Consider the following 13,077-nt stretch of genomic DNA (forward strand, 5'->3'; position numbering starts at 1 on the left):
ATCATGTTTCCCATGTTTTTCCTTCCCAGATACAAGCCCGTTTGAGTTTTTGGGGCACTTTTTAGCTAAAATCATCCTACAGGGCCTAACTGCATATGCTAAAGCCTGCCTATTTTGAATGGTCTAGTGGCCCCTGCAACCTCCAAAAATATCAGGACTTACTTCCCCAATAACCTGCTAACTCACCCCTGAAATACATACTTATTCACCCTATTTTGTTCATTGGACTCATTTCTCATTTGAAATGCCCATTTTTGGGGGGCCAGAAATGTGCGTCTTTAAAAGGTGATTTCTACGATACCCCACTTTTGCGCGTCGGACCTCAACTTTTCCCGTAAACGCAGAAAAACCGCAATTTTCAGGAGAAACGAGACAGACATCCCCTCCCTCTGCCACCCACCCGCCCAACTGAAAGCCAGCCATTAGACATGCACAGATAGTTCTAAGGGTCTGTCTGTGATGTCATAAAGGGCCTGCTGATCAATGGGCAGCTTTCTGATTGGCTGCTGTATTTGATTGACAGATGGAAGCTGGCAGCTGATTGGCTGTCTAGCCTAAAGTGCTTTACATACCTCCCTGATGGTACCACTGGCTAAGACTCCACCTCAGCTCATTGGGTAATGAAAAATTTAGAACAATTGATGGATGAAAGCAGGCAGGCCGGACATTTTGGGACGCTCATTGGACTTGTTTAATGCAATGCACCTTTGTATTTTCACATGCATTCGCTTCATGCTGTAACCACTGTGCATAAAAATTTGGAAACATGGCATACAGTGTATCATTTGGTGTCTAAATCATGTTTCCCATGTTTTTCCTTCCCAGATACTAGCCCGTTTGAGTGTTTGGGGCCCTTTTTAGCTAAAATCATCCTATGGGGCCTAACTGCATATGCTAAAGCCTGCCTATTTTGAATGGTCTAGTGGCCCCTGCAACCTCCAAAAATATCATTATTTAATTCCCCAATAACCTGCTAACTCACCCCTGAAATACATACTTATTCACCCTATTTTGTTAATTGGACTCATTTCTCATTTGAAATGCCCATTTTTGGGGGGCCAGAAATGTGCGTCTTTAAAAGGTGATTTCTATGATACCCCACTTTTGCACGTCGGACCTCAACTTTTCCCGTAAACGCAGAAAAACCGCAATTTGTAGGAGAAACGAGACAGACATCCCCTCCCTCTGCCACCCACCCGCCCAACTGACAGCCAGCCATTAGACATGCACAGATAGTTCTGAGGGTCTGTCTGTGATGTCATAAAGGGCCTGCTGATCAATGGGCAGCTTTCTGATTGGCTGCTGTATTTGATTGACAGATGGAAGCTGGCAGCTGATTGGCTGTCTAGCCTAAAGTGCTTTACACACCTCCCTGATGGTACCACTGGCTAAGACTCCACCTCAGCTCATTGGGTAATGAAAAATTTAGAACAATTGATGGATGAAAGCAGGCAGGCCGGCCATTTTGGGACGCTCATTGGACCTTTTTAATGCAATGCACCTTTGTATATTCACATGCATTCGCTTCATGCTGTAACCACTGTGCATAAAAATTTGGAAACATGGCATACAGTGTATCATTTGGTGTCTAAGTCATGTTTCCCATATTTTCCCTTCCCAGATACAAGCCCGTTTGAGTGTTTGGGGCAATTTTTAGCTAAAATCATCCTACAGGGCCTAACTGCATATGCTAAAGCCTGCCTATTTTGAATGGTGTAGTGGCCCCTGCAACCTCCAAAAATATCAGGACTTACTTCCCCAATAACCTGCTAACTCACCCCTGAAATACATACTTATTCACCCTATTTTGTTCATTGGACTCATTTCTCATTTGAAATGCCCATTTTTGGGGGGCCAGAAATGTGCGTCTTTAAAAGGTGATTTCTACGATACCCCAATTTTGCGCTTCGGACCTCAACTTTTCCCGTAAATGCAGAAAAAACGCAATTTTCAGGAGAAACGAGACAGACATCCCCTCCCTCTGCCACCCACCCGCCCAACTGACAGCCAGCCATTAGACATGCACAGATAGTTCTGAGGGTCTGTGTGTGATGTCATAAAGGGCCTGCTGATCAATGGGCAGCTTTCTGATTGGCTGCTGTATTTGATTGACAGATGGAAGCTGGCAGATGATTGGCTGTCTAGCCTAAAGTGCTTTACACTCCTCCCTAATGGTACCACTTGCTAAGACTCCACCTCAGCTCATTGGGTAATGAAAAATTAAGAACAATTGATGGATGAAAGCAGGCAGGCCGGCCATTTTGGGACGCTCATTGGACTTGTTTAATGCAATGCACCCTTGTATATTCACATGCATTCGCTTCATGCTGTAACCACTGTGCATAAAAATTTGGAAACATGGCATACAGTGTATCATTTGGTGTCTAAGTCATGTTTCCCATATTTTCCCTTCCCAGATACAAGCCCGTTTGAGTGTTTGGGGCACTTTTTAGCTAAAATCATTCTACAGGGCCTAACTGCATATGCTAAAGCCTGCCTATTTTGAATGGTGTAGTGGCCCCTGCAACTTCCAAAAATATCAGGACTTACTTCCCCAATAACCTGCTAACTCACCCCTGAAATACATACTTATTCACCCTATTTTGTTCATTGGACTCATTTCTCATTTGAAATGCCCATTTTTGGAGGGCCAGAAATGTGCGTCTTTAAAAGGTGATTTATACGATACCCCACTTTTGCGCGTCGGACCTCAACTTTTCCCGTAAATGCAGAAAAACAGCAATTTTCAGGAGAAACGAGACAGACATCCCCTCCCTCTGCCACCCACCCGCCCAACTGACAGCCAGCCATTAGACATGCGCAGATAGTTCTGAGGGTCTGTCTGTGATGTCATAAAGGGCCTGCTGATCAATGGGCAGCTTTTAAATTGGCTGCTGTATTTGATTGACAGATGGAAGCTGGCAGCTGATTGGCTGTCTAGCCTAAAGTGCTTTACATACCTCCCTGATGGTACCACTGGCTAAGACTCCACCTCAGCTCATTGGGTAATGAAAAATTTAGAACAATTGATGGATGAAAGCAGGCAGGCCGGACATTTTGGGACGCTCATTGGACTTGTTTAATGCAATGCACCTTTGTATTTTCACATGCATTCGCTTCATGCTGTAACCACTGTGCATAAAAATTTGGAAACATGGCATACAGTGTATCATTTGGTGTCTAAATCATGTTTCCCATGTTTTTCCTTCCCAGATACTAGCCCGTTTGAGTGTTTGGGGCCCTTTTTAGCTAAAATCATCCTATGGGGCCTAACTGCATATGCTAAAGCCTGCCTATTTTGAATGGTCTAGTGGCCCCTGCAACCTCCAAAAATATCAGGACTTACTTCCCCAATAACCTGCTAACTCACCCCTGAAATACATACTTATTCACCCTATTTTGTTAATTGGACTCATTTCTCATTTGAAATGCCCATTTTTGGGGGGCCAGAAATGTGCGTCTTTAAAAGGTGATTTCTATGATACCCCACTTTTGCACGTCGGACCTCAACTTTTCCCGTAAACGCAGAAAAACCGCAATTTGTAGGAGAAACGAGACAGACATCCCCTCCCTCTGCCACCCACCCGCCCAACTGACAGCCAGCCATTAGACATGCACAGATAGTTCTGAGGGTCTGTCTGTGATGTCATAAAGGGCCTGCTGATCAATGGGCAGCTTTCTGATTGGCTGCTGTAATTGATTGACAGATGGAAGCTGGCAGCTGATTGGCTGTCTAGCCTAAAGTGCTTTACACACCTCCCTGATGGTACCACTGGCTAAGACTCCACCTCAGCTCATTGGGTAATGAAAAATTAAGAACAATTGATGGATGAAAGCAGGCAGGCCGGCCATTTTGGGACGCTCATTGGACTTGTTTAATGCAATGCACCCTTGTATATTCACATGCATTCGCTTCATGCTGTAACCACTGTGCATAAAAATTTGGAAACATGGCATACAGTGTATCATTTGGTGTCTAAGTCATGTTTCCCATATTTTCCCTTCCCAGATACAAGCCCGTTTGAGTGTTTGGGGCACTTTTTAGCTAAAATCATTCTACAGGGCCTAACTGCATATGCTAAAGCCTGCCTATTTTGAATGGTGTAGTGGCCCCTGCAACCTCCAAAAATATCAGGACTTACTTCCCCAATAACCTGCTAACTCACCCCTGAAATACATACTTATTCACCCTATTTTGTTCATTGGACTCATTTCTCATTTGAAATGCCCATTTTTGGGGGGCCAGAAATGTGCGTCTTTAAAAGGTGATTTATACGATACCCCACTTTTGCGCGTCGGACCTCAACTTTTCCCGTAAATGCAGAAAAACAGCAATTTTCAGGAGAAACGAGACAGACATCCCCTCCCTCTGCCACCCACCCGTCCAACTGACAGCCAGCCATTAGACATGCACAGATAGTTCTGAGGGTCTGTCTGTGATGTCATAAAGGGCCTGCTGATCAATGGGCAGCTTTTAAATTGGCTGCTGTATTTGATTGACAGATGGAAGCTGGCAGCTGATTGGCTGTCTAGCCTAAAGTGCTTTACATACCTCCCTGATGGTACCACTGGCTAAGACTCCACCTCAGCTCATTGGGTAATGAAAAATTTAGAACAATTGATGGATGAAAGCAGGCAGGCCGGACATTTTGGGACGCTCATTGGACTTGTTTAATGCAATGCACCTTTGTATTTTCACATGCATTCGCTTCATGCTGTAACCACTGTGCATAAAAATTTGGAAACATGGCATACAGTGTATCATTTGGTGTCTAAATCATGTTTCCCATGTTTTTCCTTCCCAGATACTAGCCCGTTTGAGTGTTTGGGGCCCTTTTTAGCTAAAATCATCCTATGGGGCCTAACTGCATATGCTAAAGCCTGCCTATTTTGAATGGTCTAGTGCCCCCTGCAACCTCCAAAAATATCAGGACTTACTTCCCCAATAACCTGCTAACTCACCCCTGAAATACATACTTATTCACCGTATTTTGTTAATTGGACTCATTTCTCATTTGAAATACCCATTTTTGGGGGGCCAGAAATGTGCGTCTTTAAAAGGTGATTTCTATGATACCCCACTTTTGCACGTCGGACCTCAACTTTTCCCGTAAACGCAGAAAAACCGCAATTTGTAGGAGAAACGAGACAGACATCCCCTCCCTCTGCCACCCACCCGCCCAACTGACAGCCAGCCATTAGACATGCACAGATAGTTCTGAGGGTCTGTCTGTGATGTCATAAAGGGCCTGCTGATCAATGGGCAGCTTTCTGATTGGCTGCTGTATTTGATTGACAGATGGAAGCTGGCAGCTGATTGGCTGTCTAGCCTAAAGTGCTTTACACACCTCCCTGATGGTACCACTGGCTAAGACTCCACCTCAGCTCATTGGGTAATGAAAAATTTAGAACAATTGATGGATGAAAGCAGGCAGGCCGGCCATTTTGGGACGCTCATTGGACCTTTTTAATGCAATGCACCTTTGTATATTCACATGCATTCGCTTCATGCTGTAACCACTGTGCATAAAAATTTGGAAACATGGCATACAGTGTATCATTTGGTGTCTAAGTCATGTTTCCCATATTTTCCCTTCCCAGATACAAGCCCGTTTGAGTGTTTGGGGCAATTTTTAGCTAAAATCATCCTACAGGGCCTAACTGCATATGCTAAAGCCTGCCTATTTTGAATGGTGTAGTGGCCCCTGCAACCTCCAAAAATATCAGGACTTACTTCCCCAATAACCTGCTAACTCACCCCTGAAATACATACTTATTCACCCTATTTTGTTCATTGGACTCATTTCTCATTTGAAATGCCCATTTTTGGGGGGCCAGAAATGTGCGTCTTTAAAAGGTGATTTCTACGATACCCCAATTTTGCGCTTCGGACCTCAACTTTTCCCGTAAACGCAGAAAAACCGCAATTTTCAGGAGAAATGAGACAGACATCCCCTCCCTCTGCTACCCACCCGCCCAACTGAAAGCCAGCCATTAGACATGCACAGATAGTTCTGAGGGTCTGTCTGTGATGTCATAAAGGGCCTGCTGATCAATGGGCAGCTTTCTGATTGGCTGCTGTATTTGATTGACAGATGGAAGCTGGCAGCTGATTGGCTGTCTAGCCTAAAGTGCTTTACACACCTCCCTGATGGTACCAGTGGCTAAGACTCCACCTCAGCTCATTGGGTAATGAAAAATTTAGAACAATTGATGGATGAAAGCAGGCAGGCCGGCCATTTTGGGACGCTCATTGGACTTGTTTAATGCAATGCACCTTTGTATATTCACATGCATTCGCTTCATGCTGTAACCACTGTGCCTAAAAATTTGGAAACATGGCATACAGTGTATCATTTGGTGCCTAAGTCATGTTTCCCATATTTTCCCTTCCCAGATACAAGCCCGTTTCAGTGTTTGGGGCACTTTTTAGCTAAAATCATCCTACAGGGCCTAACTGCATATGCTAAAGCCTGCCTATTTTGAATGGTGTAGTGGCCCCTGCAACCTCCAAAAATATCAGGACTTACTTCCCCAATAACCTGCTAACTCACCCCTTAAATACATACTTATTCACCCTATTTTGTTCATTGGACTCATTTCTCATTTGAAATGCCCATTTTTGGGGGGCCAGAAATGTGCGTCTTTAAAAGGTGATTTATACGATACCCCACTTTTGCGCGTCGGACCTCAACTTTTCCCGTAAACGCAGAAAAACCGTAATTTTCAGGAGAAACGAGACAGACATCCCCTCCCTCTGCCACCCACCCGCCCAACTGACAGCCAGCCATTAGACATGCGCAGATGGTTCTGAGGGTCTGTCTGTGATGTCATAAAGGGCCTGCTGATCAATGGGCAGCTTTTAAATTGGCTTCTGTATTTGATTGACAGATGGAAGCTGGCAGCTGATTGGCTGTCTAGCCTAAAGTGCTTTACACACCTCCCTGATGGTACCACTCGCTAAGACTCCACCTCAGCTCATTGGGTAATGAAAAATTTAGAACAATTGATGGATGAAAGCAGGCAGGCCGGCCATTTTGGGACGCTCATTGGACTTGTTTAATGCAATGCACCTTTGTATTTTCACATGCATTCGCTTCATGCTGTAACCACTGTGCATAAAAATTTGGAAACATGGCATACAGTGTATCATTTGGTGTCTAAGTCATGTTTCCCATATTTCGCCTTCCCAGATACAAGCCCGTTTGAGTGTTTGGGGCACTTTTTAGCTAAAATCATCCTACAGGGCCTAACTGCATATGCTAAAGCCTGCCTATTTTGAATGGTGTAGTGGCCCCTGCAACCTCCAAAAATATCAGGACTTACTTCCCCAATAACCTGCTAACTCACCCCTGAAATACATACTTATTCACCCTATTTTGTTAATTGGACTCATTTCTCATTTGAAATGCCCATTTTTGGGGGGCCAGAAATGTGCGTCTTTAAAATGTGATTTTTACGATATCCCACTTTTGCGCGTCGGACCTCAACTTTTCCCGTAAACGCAGAAAAAACGCAATTTTCAGGAGAAACGAGACAGACATCCCCTCCCTCTGCTACCCACCCGCCCAACTGAAAGCCAGCCATTAGACATGCACAGATAGTTCTGAGGGTCTGTCTGTGATGTCATAAAGGGCCTGCTGATCAATGGGCAGCTTTCTGATTGGCTGCTGTATTTGATTGACAGATGGAAGCTGGCAGCTGATTGGCTGTCTAGCCTAAAGTGCTTTACATACCTCCCTGATGGTACCACTGGCTAAGACTCCACCTCAGCTCATTGGGTAATGAAAAATTTAGAACAATTGATGGATGAAAGCAGGCAGGCCGGCCATTTTGGGAAGCTAATTGGACTTGTTTAATGCAATGCACCCTTGTATTTTCACATGCATTCGCTTCATGCTGTAACCACTGTGCATACAAATTTGGAAACATGGCATACAGTGTATCATTTGGTGTCTAAATCATGTTTCCCATGTTTTTCCTTCCCAGATACTAGCCCGTTTGAGTGTTTGGGGCAATTTTTAGCTAAAATCATCCTACAGGGCCTAACTGCATATGCTAAAGCCTGCCTATTTTGAATGGTGTAGTTGCCTTTGTAACCTCCAAAAATATCAGGACTTACTTCCCCAATAACCTGCTAACTCACCCCTGAAATACATACTTATTCACCCTATTTTGTTAATTGGACTCATTTTTCATTTAAAATGCCCATTTTTGGGGGGCCAGAAATGTGCGTCTTTAAAAGGTGATTTCTACGATACCCCAATTTTGCACGTCGGACCTCAACTTTTCCCGTAAATGCAGAAAAACCGCAATTTTCAGGAGAAACGAGACAGACATCCCCTCCCTCTGCCACCCACCCGCCCAACTGACAGCCAGCCATTAGACATGCACAGATAGTTCTGAGGGTCTGTCTGTGATGTCATAAAGGGCCTGCTGATCAATGGGCAGCTTTCTGATTGGCTGCTGTATTTGATTGACAGATGGAAGCTGGCAGCTGATTGGCTGTCTAGCCTAAAGTGCTTTACACACCTCCCTGATGGTACCAGTGGCTAAGACTCCACCTCAGCTCATTGGGTAATGAAAAATTTAGAACAATTGATGGATGAAAGCAGGCAGGCCGGCCATTTTGGGACGCTCATTGGACTTGTTTAATGCAATGCACCTTTGTATATTCACATGCATTCGCTTCATGCTGTAACCACTGTGCCTAAAAATTTGGAAACATGGCATACAGTGTATCATTTGGTGTCTAAGTCATGTTTCCCATATTTCCCCTTCCCAGATACAAGCCCATTTGAGTGTTTGGGGCACTTTTTAGCTAAAATCATCCTACAGGGCCTAACTGCATATGCTAAAGCCTGCCTATTTTGAATGGTGTAGTGGCCCCTGCAACCTCCAAAAATATCAGGACTTACTTCCCCAATAACCTGCTAACTCACCCCTGAAATACATACTTATTCACCCTATTTTGTTCATTGGACTCATTTCTCATTTGAAATGCCCATTTTTGGGGGGCCAGAAATGTGCGTCTTTAAAATGTGATTTTTACGATATCCCACTTTTGCGCGTCGGACCTCAACTTTTCCCGTAAACGCAGAAAAACCGCAATTTTCAGGAGAAACGAGACAGACATCCCCTCCCTCTGCTACCCACCCGCCCAACTGAAAGCCAGCCATTAGACATGCACAGATAGTTCTGAGGGTCTGTCTGTGATGTCATAAAGGGCCTGCTGATCAATGGGCAGCTTTCTGATTGGCTGCTGTATTTGATTGACAGATGGAAGCTGGCAGCTGATTGGCTGTCTAGCCTAAAGTGCTTTACATACCTCCCTGATGGTACCACTGGCTAAGACTCCACCTCAGCTCATTGGGTAATGAAAAATTTAGAACAATTGATGGATGAAAGCAGGCAGGCCGGCCATTTTGGGAAGCTAATTGGACTTGTTTAATGCAATGCACCCTTGTATTTTCACATGCATTCGCTTCATGCTGTAACCACTGTGCATACAAATTTGGAAACATGGCATACAGTGTATCATTTGGTGTCTAAATCATGTTTCCCATGTTTTTCCTTCCCAGATACTAGCCCGTTTGAGTGTTTGGGGCAATTTTTAGCTAAAATCATCCTACAGGGCCTAACTGCATATGCTAAAGCCTGCCTATTTTGAATGGTGTAGTTGCCCCTGTAACCTCCAAAAATATCAGGACTTACTTCCCCAATAACCTGCTAACTCACCCCTGAAATACATACTTATTCACCCTATTTTGTTAATTGGACTCATTTTTCATTTAAAATGCCCATTTTTGGGGGGCCAGAAATGTGCGTCTTTAAAAGGTGATTTCTACGATACCCCAATTTTGCACGTCGGACCTCAACTTTTCCCGTAAATGCAGAAAAACCGCAATTTTCAGGAGAAACGAGACAGACATCCCCTCCCTCTGCCACCCACCCGCCCAACTGACAGCCAGCCATTAGACATGCACAGATAGTTCTGAGGGTCTGTCTGTGATGTCATAAAGGGCCTGCTGATCAATGGGCAGCTTTCTGATTGGCTGCTGTATTTGATTGACAGATGGAAGCTGGCAGCTGATTGGCTGTCTAGCCTAAAGTGCTTTACACACCTCCCTGATGGTACCAGTGGCTAAGACTCCACCTCAGCTCATTGGGTAATGAAAAATATAGAACAATTGATGGATGAAAGCAGGAGGCCGGCCATTTTGGGACGCTCATTGGACTTGTTTAATGCAATGCACCTTTGTATATTCACATGCATTCGCTTCATGCTGTAACCACTGTGCCTAAAAATTTGGAAACATGGCATACAGTGTATCATTTGGTGTCTAAGTCATGTTTCCCATATTTCCCCTTCCCAGATACAAGCCCGTTTCAGTGTTTGGGGCACTTTTTAGCTAAAATCATCCTACAGGGCCTAACTGCATATGCTAAAGCCTGCCTATTTTGAATGGTGTAGTGGCCCCTGCAACCTCCAAAAATATCAGGACTTACTTCCCCAATAACCTGCTAACTCACCCCTGAAATACATACTTATTCACCCTATTTTGTTCATTGGACTCATTTCTCATTTGAAATGCCCATTTTTGGGGGGCCAGAAATGTGCGTCTTTAAAATGTGATTTTTACGATATCCCACTTTTGCGCGTCGGACCTCAACTTTTCCCGTAAACGCAGAAAAACCGCAATTTTCAGGAGAAACGAGACAGACATCCCCTCCCTCTGCTACCCACCCGCCCAACTGAAAGCCAGCCATTAGACATGCACAGATAGTTCTGAGGGTCTGTCTGTGATGTCATAAAGGGCCTGCTGATCAATGGGCAGCTTTCTGATTGGCTGCTGTATTTGATTGACAGATGGAAGCTGGCAGCTGATTGGCTGTCTAGCCTAAAGTGCTTTACATACCTCCCTGATGGTACCACCTCAGCTCATTGGGTAATGAAAAATTTAGAACAATTGATGGATGAAAGCAGGCAGGCCGGCCATTTTGGGAAGCTAATTGGACTTGTTTAATGCAATGCACCCTTGTATTTTCACATGCATTCGCTTCATGCTGTAACCACTGTGCATACAAATTTGGAAACATGGCATACAGTGTATCATTTGGTGTCTAAATCATGTTTCCCATGTTTTTCCTTCCCAGATACTAGCCCGTTTGAGTGTTTGGGGCAATTTTTAGCTAAAATCATCCTACAGGGCCTAACTGCATATGCTAAAGCCTGCTTATTTTGAATGGTGTAGTTGCCCCTGTAACCTCCAAAAATATCAGGACTTACTTCCCCAATAACCTGCTAACTCACCCCTGAAATACATACTTATTCACCCTATTTTGTTAATTGGACTCATTTTTCATTTAAAATGCCCATTTTTGGGGGGCCAGAAATGTGCGTCTTTAAAAGGTGATTTCTACGATACCCCACTTTTACGCGTCGGACCTCAACTTTTCCCGTAAACGCAGAAAAACCGCAATTTTCAGGAGAAACGAGACAGACATCCCCTCCCTCTGCCACCCACCCGCCCAACTGACAGCCAGCCATTAGACATGCACAGATAGTTCTGAGGGTCTGTCTGTGATGTCATAAAGGGCCTGCTGATCAATGGGCAGCTTTCTGATTGGCTGCTGTATTTGATTGACAGATGGAAGCTGGCAGCTGATTGGCTGTCTAGCCTAAAGTGCTTTACACACCTCCCTGATGGTACCACTGGCTAAGACTCCACCTCAGCTCATTGGGTAATGAAAAATTTAGAACAATTGATGGATGAAAGCAGGCAGGCCGGCCATTTTGGGACGCTCATTGGACTTGTTTAATGCAATGCACCTTTGTATATTCACATGCATTTGCTTCATGCTGTAACCACTGTGCATAAAAATTTGGAAACATGGCATACAGTGTATCATTTGGTGTCTAAGTCATGTTTCCCATATTTTCCCTTCCCAGATACAAGCCCGTTTGAGTGTTTGGGGCACTTTTTAGCTAAAATCATCCTACAGGGCCTAACTGCAAATGCTAAAGCCTGCCTATTTTGAATGGTCTAGTGGCCCCTGCAACCTCCAAAAATATGAGGACTTACTTCCGCAATAACCTGCTAACTCACCCCTGAAATACATACTTATTCACCCTATTTTGTTCATTGGACTCATTTCTCATTTGAAATGCCCATTTTTGGGGGGCCAGGAATGTGCGTCTTTAAAAGGTGATTTATAGGATACCCCACTTTTGCGCGTCGGACCTCAACTTTTCCCGTAAACGCAGAAAAACCACAATTTTCAGGAGAAACAAGACAGACATCCCCTCCCTCTGCCACCCACCCGCCCAACTGACAGCCAGCCATTAGACATGCGCAGGTAGTTCTGAGGGTCTGTCTGTGATGTCATAAAGGGCCTGCTGATCAATGGGCAGCTTTCAAATTGGCTGCTGTATTTGATTGACAGATGGAAGCTGGCAGCTGATTGGCTGTCTAGCCTAAAGTGCTTTACACACCTCCCTGATGATACCACTGGCGAAGACTCCACCTCAGCTCATTGGGTAATGAAAAATTTAGAACAATTGATGGATGAAAGCAGGCAGGCCGGCCATTTTGGGACGCTCAGTGGACTTGTTTAATGCAATGCACCTTTGTATATTCACATGCATTCGCTTCATGCTGTAACCACTGTGCATAAAAATTTGGAAACATGGCATACAGTGTATCATTTGGTGTCTAAGTCATGTTTCCCATATTTTCCCTTCCCAGATACAAGCCCGTTTGAGTGTTTGGGGCACTTTTTAGCTAAAATCATCCTACAGGGCCTAACTGCAAATGCTAAAGCCTGCCTATTTTGAATGGTGTAGTGGCCCCTGCAACCTCCAAAAATATCAGGACTTACTTCCCCAATAACCTGCTAACTCACCCCTGAAATACATACTTATTCACCCAATTTTGTTCATTGGACTCATTTCTCATTTTAAATGCCCATTTTTGGGGGGCCAGAAATGTGCGTCTTTAAAAGTTGATTTCTACGATACCCCAGTTTTGCGCGTCGGACCTCAACTTTTCCCGTAATTGCAGAAAAACCGCAATT

The sequence above is a fragment of the Crinia signifera genome, chromosome 6 (genome assembly GCF_055691185.1).
Source record: "Crinia signifera chromosome 6, ASM5569118v1, whole genome shotgun sequence".
Classification (NCBI taxonomy): domain Eukaryota; kingdom Metazoa; phylum Chordata; class Amphibia; order Anura; family Myobatrachidae; genus Crinia; species Crinia signifera.